The following is a 16,692-nucleotide window of genomic DNA, read 5'->3' as shown; positions in this document are numbered from 1 at the left end:
CGTGAAAATTCAATCGCCAACGATGACGAAACGAGGAGTCGCTTCTGTATATAGGTACTTATATTAAATTAACGTAATTGAGCTCCAGTAGCTTTGCAATATTTGTACGGCGAAAACGTCTTGTGGTTTTAATGTGTTGATAAAAGTGTGTATTCTTTATTACATTATAGAATAATCAGTAAAATTTTTATTATGTAAATTTATTTTTTTTTATGATTCTAAAATTGTAAACTGTCTTTATAGTATTGTTTTTTACTAATAAAATTGTTGTCGATACTTGGTACTGTAAAAATTTTAATGGTAAAATTTAATATCTTTCTTATCGGAAAATTTTATCGTTGATAAAATTTCTTTTGATATATTATGCTCGAGCTATATCTTTTTATATTTTATTCTGTAATTTCAATGTATGATATTTGAATTATTTCGTTAAATTATATAATCTCTTTCTTTACATACGCATTCTCTTTCAAGTTTTTTGTAATTACCGATGTCTTATCTACAGATAAAATGAATTGGCGTTCATAATTATTTACCGTAATCTTTCCGTTGAAAATTACAAAAAACACGGTATAAAATAACAAATAAACCTCTTATGAAATTCGAAGAATTTGACGATAGTTTTCTGATTCATAGTTTTACGTATCGCTGATTCATTCGTTGCTCCATAATAAAACCGAAAAAAAATCGACTGACGTGACACATCGCGATTTAGCCAGAACTCATCGTAGCTATAATCCAGATTATAAGAAGAGATACGAGCAGCTATTTGCCGGTAATCGACGCCTTGTTATGCGCTTTTCTTCCGCATTAATTTAAGGCTCAATAAATTACTTTTCTCTGCATACTAATAGAAGTTAAACGAGGGTAGATAAGAACGCAAATTCTCTCAGTCCCGTCTCTCAACTTTGTAAAATTTTAATCTAACTTCAACTCACGAAAGCCCCCATAAATTACCGCGACGATACGATTTAAGATGCGCTGCACGCGCAAATTCTTTATTAGTATCTCGAAAAAATTGTTATTGCACACGCACATACGAATAAATAAAAGAAAATGTACGAAATAACAACAATGTACATATATTGAAAAGAATATTGTACGGAATCTGTCTTCTGTAAATACAATATAAAACAATTTGAGCCTCTTCGAAATTTTTACAGGACAGAATCTCTTCCGCAATTAAGTAGCTAATCCATTATTTAACGATGTTAATAATTTGAAACAAAGGTACCTGGTTGCGTTACACTTGAGAAACGCGATCACAGATAGAATTCAATATTGCACCAGGACCTCGTAGTCCCTGCACGGTATTTCCTTGCCATCGAACGGGAAGTACATGACACCGTGACTTCTCTGAACCTGTCAAACGAGAGAGAAACATAGCTTTCATTTCACTGTTCAACAAAAAATTACTTTTTTTCGAATATCGGAACGAGACCAATCGTTCCTTATAGTTTTTGTGAATGCTGAATACGAATTCGGTTTTCAAATTGCTCTATCGTACGTCACAACTTTGAGAAATTTTTAATTAAAGTTGCAAAAAAAAAGAGATTTTTTCACAAATAACTTTGTCATATTATAACCACAATATGTAAAGTGCTGGAGAAGTTTTGCATTCAGCATCCAAAAATCTATAAAAAACGACTACATTGAAAAAATGTTTGTGTAAAATTACATGATTACTCTGGGTTTTTTTCGACTCAACAATCATGCAATATTGCTACTCATATGTAATTTCATATGAAATATATTCTTATATATTTTCAAGATTAAAAATATTCCACCGAACATAAAATTACATATGGGAAATATTAATAATGTATATAAATGCTATAAAAAAGTAAATAAAATAAATGCTTATAAACTAAAGTTCTAATAAAATAAAAATACTAAATTTAAAATTACAAGTGTTTTTTGCAAAAAAAAAAAAAATAATAATTTTACCTATATTTTATACATATTTTTACATGAATATGTATTTGCTTGAAAAAAATATGGGAAAGACTAACAATGACAATTAGGTAATTTTTCCAGTGTTGAACAATGAATCTCCATGTAAAGGTACATTTTTTCAGCTTATATAATTCGTTGATTGTCAGTGTTTCATTATCGCGTAAATAATATATTTTCGAATCGCCTGCAGAGCTCCATGCCGGCTCTCCCAAGATCGAACGTACCTTTCCTACGCACGGCACACCGTTGTGGAAAGTACGGCCGACAGTAGAGCATCTCTCCGTTCACGGTCCTCCCAGCCTCCACCGCGTGTTCCGGTACGTGGCCGTGACCCGTAGGAATCCAATTGAAATGGGCGGGCATCAGCACCTAAGATACATTCCAGTCATGGCAAATAGATTAACCCGCGGCGTTCCTCGCACGTACATATCCATGTATCCGTGCGCCTATTAGTCTGCATGTGCGTGTGTTTGTACATATATGTATATGCGCGTGTAAGCTGAGGCAGAAGAAATTGATTCCGATCGAGTGCGCGCTGCCATTGCAAACAGAGGGTTCGCCTAATGTTGGATCGAAGGGATATATTATGATGCTTCGGTACCACGTCGATCAATATCCGAGGGACATCCCGTGTTATATCCTCGGGACTTATCTCCTCGCTATTTTGGACAGCGATTTCGCCGTCGATCGGCGAAATCAAACTATCCCCCATCGATTCGTTCGTATTGTATACGCAATACGTGTCCCAGATACACTTTACGATTTCGTCCAACGATGGAGAATGCACAGGATATAGCGGGAAAAATAGACGGAGAGAGAGAGAGAGATAGGAAAGGATTTATCGGAGCGACAGAGCATGTTCATTCGATCATTTCTGGGATATCGTTGAGCAAATATCCGCGACTAACGTATACATACACGTCATACATTCGTAATCTTATCTTCATCGGAACGAAATACGCCTGGGATATGAGATATAGACACCGGCGCGGCGGATGTACATACATACACGAGAGTGTTACGTAAAATTTCACGCGTTAATTCGCTTATTAGCAAGCAAAGGAGAACGTTATGAAACCTGGTCGCTGAAAGCGGTAGAAAAGAGGGCGTTACACAATCGCGCAAATTGATTCAAATTACCGAGACTACTCGAAATAACGCAAGCTATATCTATGTATACAGAGTGTTTCTTAAGCATGTGTCAAAAATTCAAGGGGCGATTTCTTAGATTATTTTAGGAAAATTTATACATCTGATGATTTTTCGAAAATTGCTTTGCTTCGAAGATACAGGGCAGATATAATATGATGCCTGAATGTGTAGCGTATCCAATCTGTTATCATTGGTTGTTATCATTAGACTTCGGATTATATGCAAATTGCATATTTGTTACTTTTTGTACACTCTACGACAGCATTGATAATGTGAAAAAATTATAATAGTTTCAACTAATTAATGTTTATCAATTGAAAAAATTATAATTTATTCACATTATTAATGTTCTTGTAGAATATGAAAAAACAAATATGCAATTTGCATATAATCCGAAATCTACTTATCATAAATAAAAAAATATTGTATTTATTTAACCAAAAATATTGTATTGTAAATTTGTATCGCCCCGTAAATTTTTAGCATTTATACATTACTATATAAAATTTCCCATATGTAATTCCATGTTCGCTGGAATATTTTTAATCTTGAAAATATATAAGAATATATTTCATATGAAATTCCATATAAATTTGTAATCTTCAATATGAGTAGCAATATTGCATAATTATGCCGAGTCGAAAAAAGACCCAGCATAATCATGTAATTTTACACAAATATTTTATGCGTCTTCGAAACGAAGCGATTTTCGAAAAATTATCAGAGGAATAAATTTTCATAAAATGACCCAAGAAATCACCCCTTGAATTTTTGACACACGTTTAAGAAACACCCTGTATACATTCGGCTCTCGACTTTACGCGCGATCGAGGAACTCGAGATTCTCGTCATTCTCAAAATTCGACTCGTTTAATTTGACCGAGGAAACCGGCGGTTAATCGAATTGCTCTCGGTTTACCTGGCGGTGGGATCATATACCTCAAAGTCGTGTTTTGTGTGCTCAACACCTCCGTAGCATACGTAAGCGACCCCGTGCTCCGGCTTCGCCTTCGCCGGCAGCATGTCGCCCTGATGCATGGCGCGTCCTACGACGAGATTCGTCCCGTCCAAGTCCCTGCCGATCGAGATCAGCATGCGAGAATCGGCGTAGGGCGCCGGCCATCTCGTCCATCTGTAACCTGCGACGAGAACAAAATTTTTTCCGTGAAATTGCGATATCGAGATTTCGATAGACGACTTTTATCAGGTATACGCTTATCAATCATGCCCGTCGATAAACTGCACTTTTGCGACATATTTCCTCTTATATAATCAGCCAGCAAGTGGAAAAAATATATATTTTTAAAGCCGTAATATAGTCTAGTATATAAATCAACAAATACTCGAGAGATTATCATTAATTATATTTATTGACTTATACTTATTGCATAATCTCAGAAAATAATGATATAAATTAATATTGCTTTTCCTTTACATATAATATTAACTATATATATATATATATATATATATATATATATATAATGATATATTAAATGTATAAATTGTGGCATTACCTTTCCTATTATCTCACCTAACGACACTCTACAATCGAAATAAGATAAGCCTTATTACGTGACTCAATCTACACCTTCAGCTTTATTTCTAAATCTCGATTTTATGGTATTCAATGTCACTGCTTACCAGGCATTGTTATTTCCTAAACGAAGCTCGCCGTATCACGCTACGTCGAATAATTAAATGACACGAGCGACGGAGTTTGCGTGTCGACACGTTTAAGCGAGAGCTATCACTGAACGAGCGCCGATACTTTGGGCGTAAACGAGCTCGGGTCGCAATCCCACCATTTGAAGTCTTATCAATTTTATCGGCGTGGAAAACGTTACTGTGCGACACGCGAGAGACCGTGTTTCCATCATACGGGCCACACTTTGTACCAATTCATTCGTCATAACACGCGACACGTGATTCTATATACCAATAATGTCAGCATTACCGTAATTTTCCTTCTAATTTCGCGGTCGCGTGGCGAGAACAAAATTGAAATCAAACGTTTCGAACGAATCAAGCGTGACATAAATTCTGCAACACGTAATACATTAGTCAGCCTTGTGAGATAAAACAAATCCAATACGATCGATCTGAATATACAAGGTGTATCTGAAAAGTGCGACAAATTTTAGGAGATGATTCTTTGTCGAACATTAAAAAAGGTTTCTTACATTAAAAATTAAAGAGGTTGTTAGTTCCATCCCCTTATAATGATATAGGAAGATAAAGAAATATTAATAAACATCCTTTTTATTAATAAAAAATATCCATCAAGTTTAATTTTTTTAATTTGTCTGAAATTTGAGGAAAAAAATAAAAACTTAAATTTTGCCTCCCTCTTTAGAAAAGTATAACTTCTCAGGGAGGGATATAAGAATATATATTTATATAATAATTCCGTAAATTTTCGACAAAAAATCGTCTCCTAAAATTTTCCGCATTTATTTAGATATCGCGCGAGTCGCAAAATGCAAAGAGCTCTACATTAACATTCCGATAAACGTGAAAATAGATTTCTTTTCAGGGCGAAGCAATTTATCTTGAGACGGCATCCACTAATAGAAATCTCAGAAAAAAACGTCATCTCGCGATTCGTGCAAAAAAAATGTACCGAGTGAAAAAAAAAGGAAAGAAAGAAGCTTGCACATCTGGATGCAAGATAAAGTCACGAGACCGGCTATTTTTCCGACATTGTAAACTAAACGTTCGCCGCGGTGCAGAGTTGGAGAATGCAAAGACGACGAAGGAATGAACTTTCTCGTTCGAGCGCAGCAGGAAACGAGCGATTTGCCGCGCTCATCGTTCGACCGAGGAGAAGCCTTCTTCTCTCCCTCTCTTTTACATATCGCGTATATCGTAGTTGTGCATGCAGAAGTACACGTACATCCTCGCGATTCGCGCTTCGGGCGACCGATGCCTGCTCATTATCAGGTGGAATCGTGCTCCGAGGCTTGTATTATGTAACGAGAGAGAAAATACGTGCTTCCCGACTAGGGAAAGAAAGAATGTAAAAAAGATGAGTGCCCGGGGGTGCATGAAATTGGCACAAGAAGCATCCTTTGGATGCGTTATTGATATCACGCGAGAAAAGTTGATAATTTCTCATTCTTCAACTATGTTATAATTCTTATATATTTTTTATATACATTATATATAATAAATATCAAATCTAATATAAATATAAATTATAGGATAATTTTATATTTGTATATAAATATATAATTTATATTTATATTTAATTTTATATTTACATTTGTGTGGATATATTTATATTATATTGAATTTATATACATTACATTTATATTATATATATACATATTTATTATATATAAATGTACTATATATAGATTAATTTATATCTACATATAGATTTATGAAAAAATTAATTTACTCTTTCTCTCTCTGAAAGAGAACGCGAATTATTTTATATATAAAATTTCATAAAGATATCCCCGATGCGAGAAGAGTCTGAATTCCAATTTGTACTCAAAAATAGTCGAAATAAATTTACTCTGATTGATATACGCGGCAAAAGAGCGATTGATTGTCTCCATTAAAAAAGGCGCGATAAAATAAAGTAAGGCGAAAGGTTCTTTCACCGGAAACTCGCCATCCCCGGGTTGCCATCTCTAATCGCTGATCCGTAGTTAATTGTGCCACACAGATAATGCGTTTAGAGCAAAGGCGGTCTGTACGTTTAATGAGACGTGTAACGCTATTTGCGCTCGGCGCTTCGAGGCGTAAAAAGGAGGCGAGCGTCTAATGAGTCTCTCGTTTCTTGTCCGCTGATGCTCTCGCGAAATTACAACACAAATTCGCCGCCTGATCTCACGTTTACGACTAATCATATTATTGATTATTTTTTTCTCTCCCGAAATTCGAGACGTTTAATCGAAGACGAGATAAGATAAGAGTGTCCATTCTCTCTCTTTCTTATATGCGAGAACGTCGCACGAAAGAGTGATTTAAACTCGACAAGGGTACTTTAATGGGTTTGCTAAGGCGAGTGGTATATCTCCTAGATATATACCACACTCCATCGTCCCTTTGTGAATAATGCCTTTATTCGCCAACGCGAAATCCGCCCTTTTTCTCCTTCTTCCCTCTTTCAGATATATATATATATATATATATAATACCATATATGTGTAACCAAAGACTGGGATAAAAATATCGGAATCACTATTTGCCCAATGCTATATTGACGCGACAAGAAAGAGATGGTCGTTCGGTTATTTGAAAATCCTGGCGATTATGAATCCATACACATATATATACGCCGAAGCGTTATTAGAAAAAGAAAAAAATAATATGCGAATAAAATCAAATAAAAGGGGATCCTGCTATGTTTTAAGAATAAAACCATTTTTTGTAAACATTGATAAAAATATTAAAAAATACAAATCCTATATAAAAATATAAACATGCAATGCAACGAGCGCATGGAGCTTGAAGTTTATATATATATATATATATATATAAACTTCTATAAATAAAAGCATTAATGTTCAGAGAAATATGTATGAAAATTATGAAAATTATTTTTTGAGGGATAATATTTTTTGTATAGCGGCTTTATCATATAAAACCTCTGTAAAGTGACATTTTTTAAATCACGGAGGCAAAAAAGGAGACTATGATGGCACATTTTTTTACGTTTGCAATCCTGCCCTTCGCGCCTTTCGACTCGCCTGACGTCAGAACTGGGTTAATGTTGCTTAATGCTTAACAAGCGCGCTTTCCTTTTTAACGAATGTTAAATCGCAGGATTCAAGCGGAAGTATCGCACGCAGCGACGGCACACGGAAACACGCAATACACGAGGCACAAGAGAGGCCTCTGCTCGAGCCGCTGAACCGAACAAAACATCCTCTGACCAGCGCGGCGGTTTAAGCTTACGAAACAATTCCTGCCTGCGGACTAGCGGTTGGCAAGTACGTTGCCGGTAGTCAATGTTCTAAAAGGATCCATTTGTCGAGTTCCGACAAAACGTCAGGTCGAGCGCGAGCTAACCCGCGCTTTATAATTCCCTATCGCGCACGCATTGTATTCAGTATGTTATCCAGAAGGCACACATTAATATGCAGTCAAGTGCAATCATCCGTGGCTGCTTAAAGCGCGTCTCGTTTGGTACCTTAAGTGTATAAGAAGAAAGATTTAAATAAGTGTATCTAACTCTTCTACAGACGCACTTTTATAAACACTATTATTCTATAGGCTTCTTCTGCTGAAGTGCAATTTTTTTGATTCAATATTCTATGTTACTTGCGCGTGCGAAATGTGAGAAACTTTTGCCAGCTAATTGTTTACCTAATTTTGTTTAGATTTGAAAGGTTGTATTAAATTACGTGATATATTATAAGCGGTCTTTCGAATCTCATATAAATATGTAGAATAATCTGGCTAGCTTTTCCCCGCAGAATCCAAGAACAAACTGCGAAACTTCCTTGACGACCAAACAAAGAAGATTAAGCAAAGTGCGCGTCTATCTACTAGGTGGTCTCTTTATTCGTACCGCAATGGAGAGAAAGAGAGACTCTTTAATATTTGAACAGAATGGAGAAGTCGTAGCTGTATACTTTGAATTGAATGTAAAAGTTCGTCGAAATTCGTTAGCATATATCTAGGCTATCCGAGATGGAAATGTTAAAGTCGAAGCTTGGATAAAGTCATTGTAAGCTATGTTTAAATTAAATGTCTGTTTATGTATCGTTAAACGAGTTCTTTATATACCATCGACTCTATTGTAACATAGAACATTTATATCACATGTATATTGTAAAACAATTTCATTAAAATCTTATTAAAACTTTGTCACTTAAAGATCTCTATTATATTATTAGTCTTTCTTACAGATAAACTTTTAGAACTTTTTCAGTGCAATTTTATTTAGTTCAATATCTTTATTTATCACAATTAGAGTGTTAAACTACCATTAAAAATTCTAGAATGGCCAGCAATTCTTGAACGAATATTAATTCTAGGAGAAAGATTAACACTAGTAAAGCTAACGCTGTTGAAAATGGTACAGCAGTTAAATAGCTTCTTGCTCAATGATAATACATCGAGTCTTTTAATTCCTAATCAAACACAATGAATAATAAAAATAATAATAATTAAAAATTCTTATCATTCAATAAATTAATTAATTTGATATAATTTCAGGAAATAAACAAAAAATGGACACCCACGGAAAGAAAATGTTCAAATCACTGGGTCAACACTCTCGCGACAAAGTCGTGGGTCGCCAAAACAAAGAAAACAAAATGGTACAACAGTTACATAGCTTCTTACTCAATAACGGATACCATCGAGTTTTGGGAATTCTCGATTAAAAATAATGAATATAATAGAGTACCAAAATAATAAAAAATTCTTATCATTCAATAAGTAAATGAATTGAATATAATTTGAGGAAATAAAAAAATATTGAAATCTCTACGCGAAGACTCGCGACAAAGTCGCGGGTCCCGGCGGAAAGTATATCGCCAAAACAAAGAAAACGCCGCCAAGGTTCCAACGAAAGCGCCGGCGTTCCCTTTGTTCAAGCAATCCCGCCACGCGACGCGTCGCATCGCACAGCGCCGGAGACTTCGTGGAGGGAGAGCTCGAAGCCGGCACTGCGATGGATCGATACAGCACCAAGGGGTAGTGTTATGGGGGTGGCTGACTCGTAATACACGGGGGCTCGCCGCTATTCCGCGATGGCTGAGACCGAGCGAGCGAGGGAGAAAGAGGATGATGAAGAGGAGAGGAGAAAAGAGGAAGAGAGATAGAGAGAGAGAGAGAATGTACGAGCGCAACCCTCCGCTCTAGCCTGGCGGAGGCAGAGCTAGCGCTGGCACCCCATTCGTCAATCCTCGTTCCCTGTCGCTTGAAGGCTCTTTCTCTTTGTTCGAGTTCGTTAAACTTCCAGTTGGCCGACGCGACTCTCCCACAGCCTCCGCTTTCTCTCTCTCTCTCTCCTGGACCTATATATCCCTTAATCGTTTCCTCTTCCTACGCACGCGTTCCGCGCTAGTTCTTAATTACGGCAGATTCGCGTCTCATTTCCTCGCGCTTAAGTGAAGGCCTCACCTTGAGAGAGAAGAGAGAGAGTCTTGGTACATTAATGCGCGCGTCTCGCGCGGATTATTCTAATCGTTTGCCAACACGTTTATAATAGAATATATCGCGTTCCGAGTTTAATCCTTCCGTGCATCTCAGATTTTTTTGTATTATACTTTTCTATTTTCAGATCATTCAAATATCATATATAATGACGTTCAAATGTATATTGATATTTGATTACGTTTAGTTCTACAGAGATGTGCAAGGATAAATTTATTTCAGAATGAGAGTACATATTTGAATACATATATAATTAATATCTTTGAGAGGGAGATAAATATGTACTCAGATCGACACATTAAATGCAGGAGATGGTTCATTCACCGCCAGACAGTCTGACTAAATCGTAGAACTTACTACTTGCGCACGCATCGCGCCATATAAACGCTTCCAGTCGCACGATAATTATGCAAGTGTGTTTCGCTCTCTGTTTTGGTAGAATCCTCAGATAATATTTACGCATCGTTTCTACGCGTCTTTTTATCATAAATCTAAATTATTAATGAAAATGAATGAATAACAAAGCAACTAACGATCGAGATATTAATTATAAATTTTCTCTGATTGCGTTACAAATATCCCTTGACAGCAGTGTTGCTGATCGCAAACGTACGTGATATTCTCGCTTTTGCTCGCTCGTGTAAATAATGAAAATCCATTATTCATCATCATTATAATTTCTTGATTTTTGCTCTATGTAAAATTAAAATTCATTACTCATCATCGTATATTATATCTCATTTATCTGTATTACTTCAACGTTTCATAATCTACTAGGCGAAAGCAGAGAGCAGCTGCCTTCCGGGTCAAGGACGAACGGAGGAAACTGACGGCCTCGCAACGTTTTCCGATACGCGCTTGCTTACGAAATTAGAGTCACGGGGAAAACTAACGGGATTATTCGCGTTGCACTCGCGAAACGTTTCATATCGCGCGCAAATATCGCCAAGTTCCTTGGACTTACTTTAGTAAACAAAAAACGAGAACCGTTCCAACTTCTTGGGCTTCCCGCAGCGCACAGTTTTACTCCACGAAAACTCTTGTACTTCTTTCTCTCTCTTCAACACAATAAAAAATACATATACGTATATATATATAAATCTGGGAAATGATAAAAGAGAGGACGCGTAAGCGGGCGAGACTTCGAGGGAGATTCACGATACCGAGACAATGATTATTTTTCATAGTTTCGCGGCAATGAAACTAGAGTAGAGAATTCCTTCCTAGTTTACGACGCAATTTTCGCCTTATCACCCGTCGACCTCGTTAACCGCCGCGCGCCTTTTGCAACGGCATTCTAATCAGAAAGTCGTTTAAAGGGCAACGGTGCATTTCATTCTAACAGAGTCCAAGCAGCTTTATCAAATGTATTCTCCGATTAAGCTTTCAACTACTTGCAATAATTCAATAAGAAAGAAATGATTTTTTGATATGAATTATTTATATGAAATATATGTAGTATTTTTAATATTTCTTTAAATTCATCTTTGTAATCTTTAAATTTATAAAAAAATATACATATAAAGTAAATTCATAGACTTTTATTTACGCGATCGCTCCTTGCAATAATTATTAAAATTATATATGTTAAATTTATTTTGTATAATAATAATTAGAATAATTGTTTTACATTAATTTACATATATTAATTACAAGGATGTAATAAATATATTTGCACGCGGGCAATATTCAATGTTGAATCGGAAAATGCATTTTTAATGCATGTTAATCCCACACTTGGCAAAATTCCAACCAAAAGATCCCCGATTAAAAATGCAAATATGCGCGCGAATCTAATTGCGTACGAGAGAGTACTATAATTTTACAAGCTTACAAAGTGCGACGTCGTGATTATAGATGATCCAACGAGACCCCTGTTTATTTAGACGTCGAAGAAGAAGGAATACACGTCAGTCGCGAGACGGGAATTTAAACCAGGTTTAGTCACAGTCGGCTTCCTCGGAGCACCATCTTTTCTCTCGCGCCAGCTCCGTGGTAGCTTTTGTACCGAAAGCTTTCCACCGAGCTTACGTTCCATTCTAAATGCATTAACCCCCCGTCCTCTCCTGTGTATATAGCTCCTGCACTTTGCCCGCACCTATTTCACCGATACGCCTTATCCCGCAATTCCCACAGGCGATTTTGATGCGTCACGACTATTACAGTTATTTTCAGGACACTCGCAAAGAGGATGCTCTTATTTCATTACAACACGAATATATTTAATAAATCGTGGTTACATGCGCTCCAATCAATTTATCACCAAGCCGAGTGATAAAGCAGTATGAAAAATGCGAGGGAGTAACCACTTAATGTAATCGTGGGACAGTGTCCCCGAAATCATTATGAAATCCTTATGAAATCCTTATGAAATCCCGTGTAATCGTTTGCAATCAGATGTAATAGATAAAGTCAAATGAAATCATGCGGAATCATTAGAAATCATAATGAAATTATATGTAGTCAGCAGAAATCATTTTGAATTTTCGTGTAATCATTGGAATCATGTGTAATCATTATAAAATCTGTGATGAAATCATGTGTGGCACGAGCACTTTCCGTAGTAAATTGCGATCAAATTCAAAATAAAATGCTATTTATAATTTTATGTGTCACATAAAATCCTAAATGATTACATGTGCAATCACGAAAATGCATTGTGTAATCAGATGAAATCATTACTTTTATGAAATGATTTCATATGTAATGAAAAAAATCCATTTGCAATTAGATGAAATCATTTGTAATCAGATGAAATCATTTATAATCAGATAAAATCGTTTGTAATTAGATGAAATCATGAAATCAAATAAAATCATGAAATCAAATGAAATCATGTAATCTGTGGGACAACATTTTAGCTAGTGGTTACCTCCTCGAAAAAATGTGCGTCCTAAGAATTATTCCAAAATGACAATTTTCTGCCAACAGTGTATTTGTACTGTTTAATATTATTTATAAGCCGTTCGAATCTTTAAATTAAATACATAACTTTATTTTAATTAAAATATAAATTTTTGGGATTTTTCTCTTAATTTCACGTCAATTCTCTTGAAATTTGTAATAACGAAAAATTAAATCATATTTTAAATTATAATTAATACTGGAAACTGGATTTACTTTTTGTACTATCGTAGGAAACTAAACTCAGCTAAAGATATGGTATATTTATTCTTCTGATTCAATTACTTAAACCTGTTACTTAATTATCATTCGAAATGTAGCTCTTCTCGTGCCTGAAGATATTATAACATTCAGACTGCAGCATGTGTAATTTAGCATTGCATGCATTTTGCGGTACAATATAGTCAGACACGCCATATTCTTAGTTTGACTTGGCTTTAACTAGATTTCATATTTTGCGACTCGACATATACGTTTACCGGAGATTATTTTAGTTATTTTATCGATTAAGTCCGTTTATCTTTAATCGTGTTATTTTCCCATTTGAATCGCTGCGGAAGTGAGATTTCGCCGCGAGGTGCTTATCTTATTATGAGACATAATATTCTTTCTGACCGAGAAAATTGTAAGAAGTGAGAGAGAGCGTGTCACGTTTACCGCCATAATTTCTTGAAAAATTGCAGCAATATGTCTAATAAATCAATTTCTCGCCAAGCCTACATATGTGTGTCATAAATCACAGCGATATTATATTTTCTTTATTAAATGTGTGAAAAAAAGTTTTTTAATTATTATTAAAACAATTAATCTACTTTGTCTCACTTTACACACATACACAAGAATAATCAATTTACGTAACAAAAAATAATAATGATATGCATTTTCTGAAATTATGTAATTATGTAACATAAATGCAAAGATGGAGCATGTGTGGAATGTAAAGATATTTAATGTCATTATTTTTGTCGAAACATTTTTTAATTATCGTAAAAATATTTTCAATTTTTTTCAGAATATTTTCAGGACACAGAAACAAGCACGAATGCAACGTCAAGACAAATTACAGGGTAATAAAAACTCAATTCGAAGCCAAAGAGCTATCTCAATACAATAGCGATAATATCCGCGATGATTATCAGTTGTGCAAACTATGTGAACCACTTCCAAGATTGACAATACCGAAGTGCAATATCTCCTTTCGTATATTTTTACGAGACGATCTCCTCATCCGTTAACGACGATCTTGAGAAAGAATGTTTCTCAATCGAGTTTCTCCTCGTTTGACTAAAGTTCATCGGAATCGAATCGGTATTTATGTATGTTTAAGAATATCAATGCAAAATTACATTTTTTTTACATTCATTATTTACGATTATTCTCTCTTCCTTATTTAGACATTTTGACTCTAACAACGCAGAAATATTTTCTATACACATATATTTATAAGAAATATTTTATGGGCATTATATAAATATGCATTTCTTTTTTAATATTTCTTTTAATTACGACTGATTTGTATGTAGATACGATTTTATATGTTATAAAATTTATATTTTTATATTAGAAAGAAAAAACGAGAGAGTAACCTGATATATTTAATCACAATCAGATTATGTATAAAACATTTTTCTTTACTGTTTATATTAAAGCGTAATTGATTAATGTTTTCAAGTATTCTCACGAAATTTTGTTTATATATGTATAATAACGTTGATATTTCTTTTTACTTTGATAATTGGTTCAAACAATACCATAATATTAATATAAAAAAATATAGAAATTGTATAATATTGTAAGAGATAAGCGGTGAGTTTGCGTCATCGAGAACATTTGAAAGATCTATTACCCGGTAAGATAACGGCGATTCAGGTCACTGTAGAAAGTTGATATTCCTTACATTATAGTTGTAATACTACCAGCAGTTGAGTTAAAGTACGCTGTTACGGTCGTTAAACAATGTAATTATTACAATGCTCAATATTGTATCATGATCAATTAACTTGCAATTTTTAAAGCTATACACATCGAATATCGATCAAATTTTAATTATCGCATAATCTCTCTCCAATTTGGAGTATCGGGAATATTTTCGTGTTTATTACGAATAAATATTTTTCGAAATGCTGTTTTATCTAACATACATTGAAAAATTAAATTATTTTCAATAATTATATCTGCCTAAAGATTTAAGTTTTGTGTATATGTGTATATTCTAATATTATAATTTAAAAATTATATTATATTTCATATTATAATTATAAATAATTATAATAATTCTATTATAATAATTATATAATCCTATTATAATTAAAATTATAAATTGAATTTTCTCGTAAACTAAAATATCATTGCCTCATTAAAACTTGAAACGTTTTTGAAATAAAAAGTAAAAATATGTTAAGCCCAATTTGCTAAATAAACTTGTATACATGGCTATATAAAATAATAAAATTATAAATGATAAAATAGACAAACTTAATTTTGCATTCATTAAAAAAGTCTTACTTACAATTAGTTGAATATGTATATTTATGTGCATTTTTTTCTTTTGCATTTTTATTCTTTAATTTTTCGCATTCAAGTATTTATCATTCTACTATTTTTTATAACTATATAGCATTCAATCATATATTTACTACATAAAAGAAAACTAACAAGTTGCATTTTTAATTACTAATTTACAGCATTTATTAAGTATAATACATATTCAAATAAATTTTTTGATAAATATAAAATACAATTTTTTAATCAATATTTTTCAATCATCAAATATAAGCAGAATAAGTCACAAACTTTGAATAACGTATTTAGACATGTGCGCAAATATATATATATATATATATATATATATATATATATATAATATTCATCAAGAAAATATTCTATTTTGATTTTTTTATATCTCTTAATAATATCTTAAGTAATAATATCTGCAAATATCCATATCTCGATAATACAATAAAAAATAATTTAAGAGTTTTAACAAGGCTCTGTAATATAAATATAAATTTAACGTATAAGACGGGCAACAAGAGCCAAATCGCGGATGACAATGCGTTATCCTAACGAAACTAAATAATTTTCCGTTAGAATTAAATACCGGTGCACAAGGCACCAAATTTTACTTGGACTGCTGGAAGAGCAGTCGCCCGGCAAGCGAAAGGTCTCGGGTTCGATTCCCGATTCAGCGATTTTCGGATCTATATTTTTCTCTTGCATTCATTTATTTATTTTCCGTAGGGGGGTTAAAGGGGTATTGAAATTAAATCTCAAAATATGAGATTATTTCATATTTAAAAAATGTGGTGCCTTGTGCACCGGTATTTAATTCTAACGAAAAATTATTTAGTTTCGTTAGAACAACGCATTGTCATCCGCGATTTGGCTCTTGTTGCCCGTCTTATACGTTAAAAAAATAATTTAACACTCACCAGTACGATGCGCAACAACAGAGTTATAGTACAGAACGTTGATCTGTAAAATGCAAATATATGCAAGTTGTAGAAGCAGAGAAAAAATAATTAATATCATAAGTATCGCGGAATAGAATTTTTCATT

General features: G+C 34.0%; 1 pseudogene across 1 annotated transcript; it reads right to left on the bottom strand.

Annotated features, from left to right (window-relative positions):
• Positions 1-1,059: 1,059 nt before the first annotated feature.
• LOC114936544 (pfs47 receptor-like) lies at positions 1,060-4,880 on the bottom strand (annotated as a pseudogene). The gene is made up of 4 exons (XR_014926262.1): positions 4,753-4,880; positions 4,048-4,247; positions 2,181-2,325; positions 1,060-1,362 (listed from the first exon to the last, which is right to left on the bottom strand). The product of XR_014926262.1 is annotated as a pfs47 receptor-like (transcript).
• Positions 4,881-16,692: the final 11,812 nt, after the last annotated feature.

This window comes from Nylanderia fulva, unplaced genomic scaffold (genome assembly GCF_048542155.1).
Source record: "Nylanderia fulva isolate GAGA-0341 unplaced genomic scaffold, ASM4854215v1 Scaffold8, whole genome shotgun sequence".
NCBI classification, from domain to species: Eukaryota; Metazoa; Arthropoda; class Insecta; order Hymenoptera; family Formicidae; genus Nylanderia; species Nylanderia fulva.
This window is presented reverse-complemented; position numbering and strand designations above follow the sequence as displayed.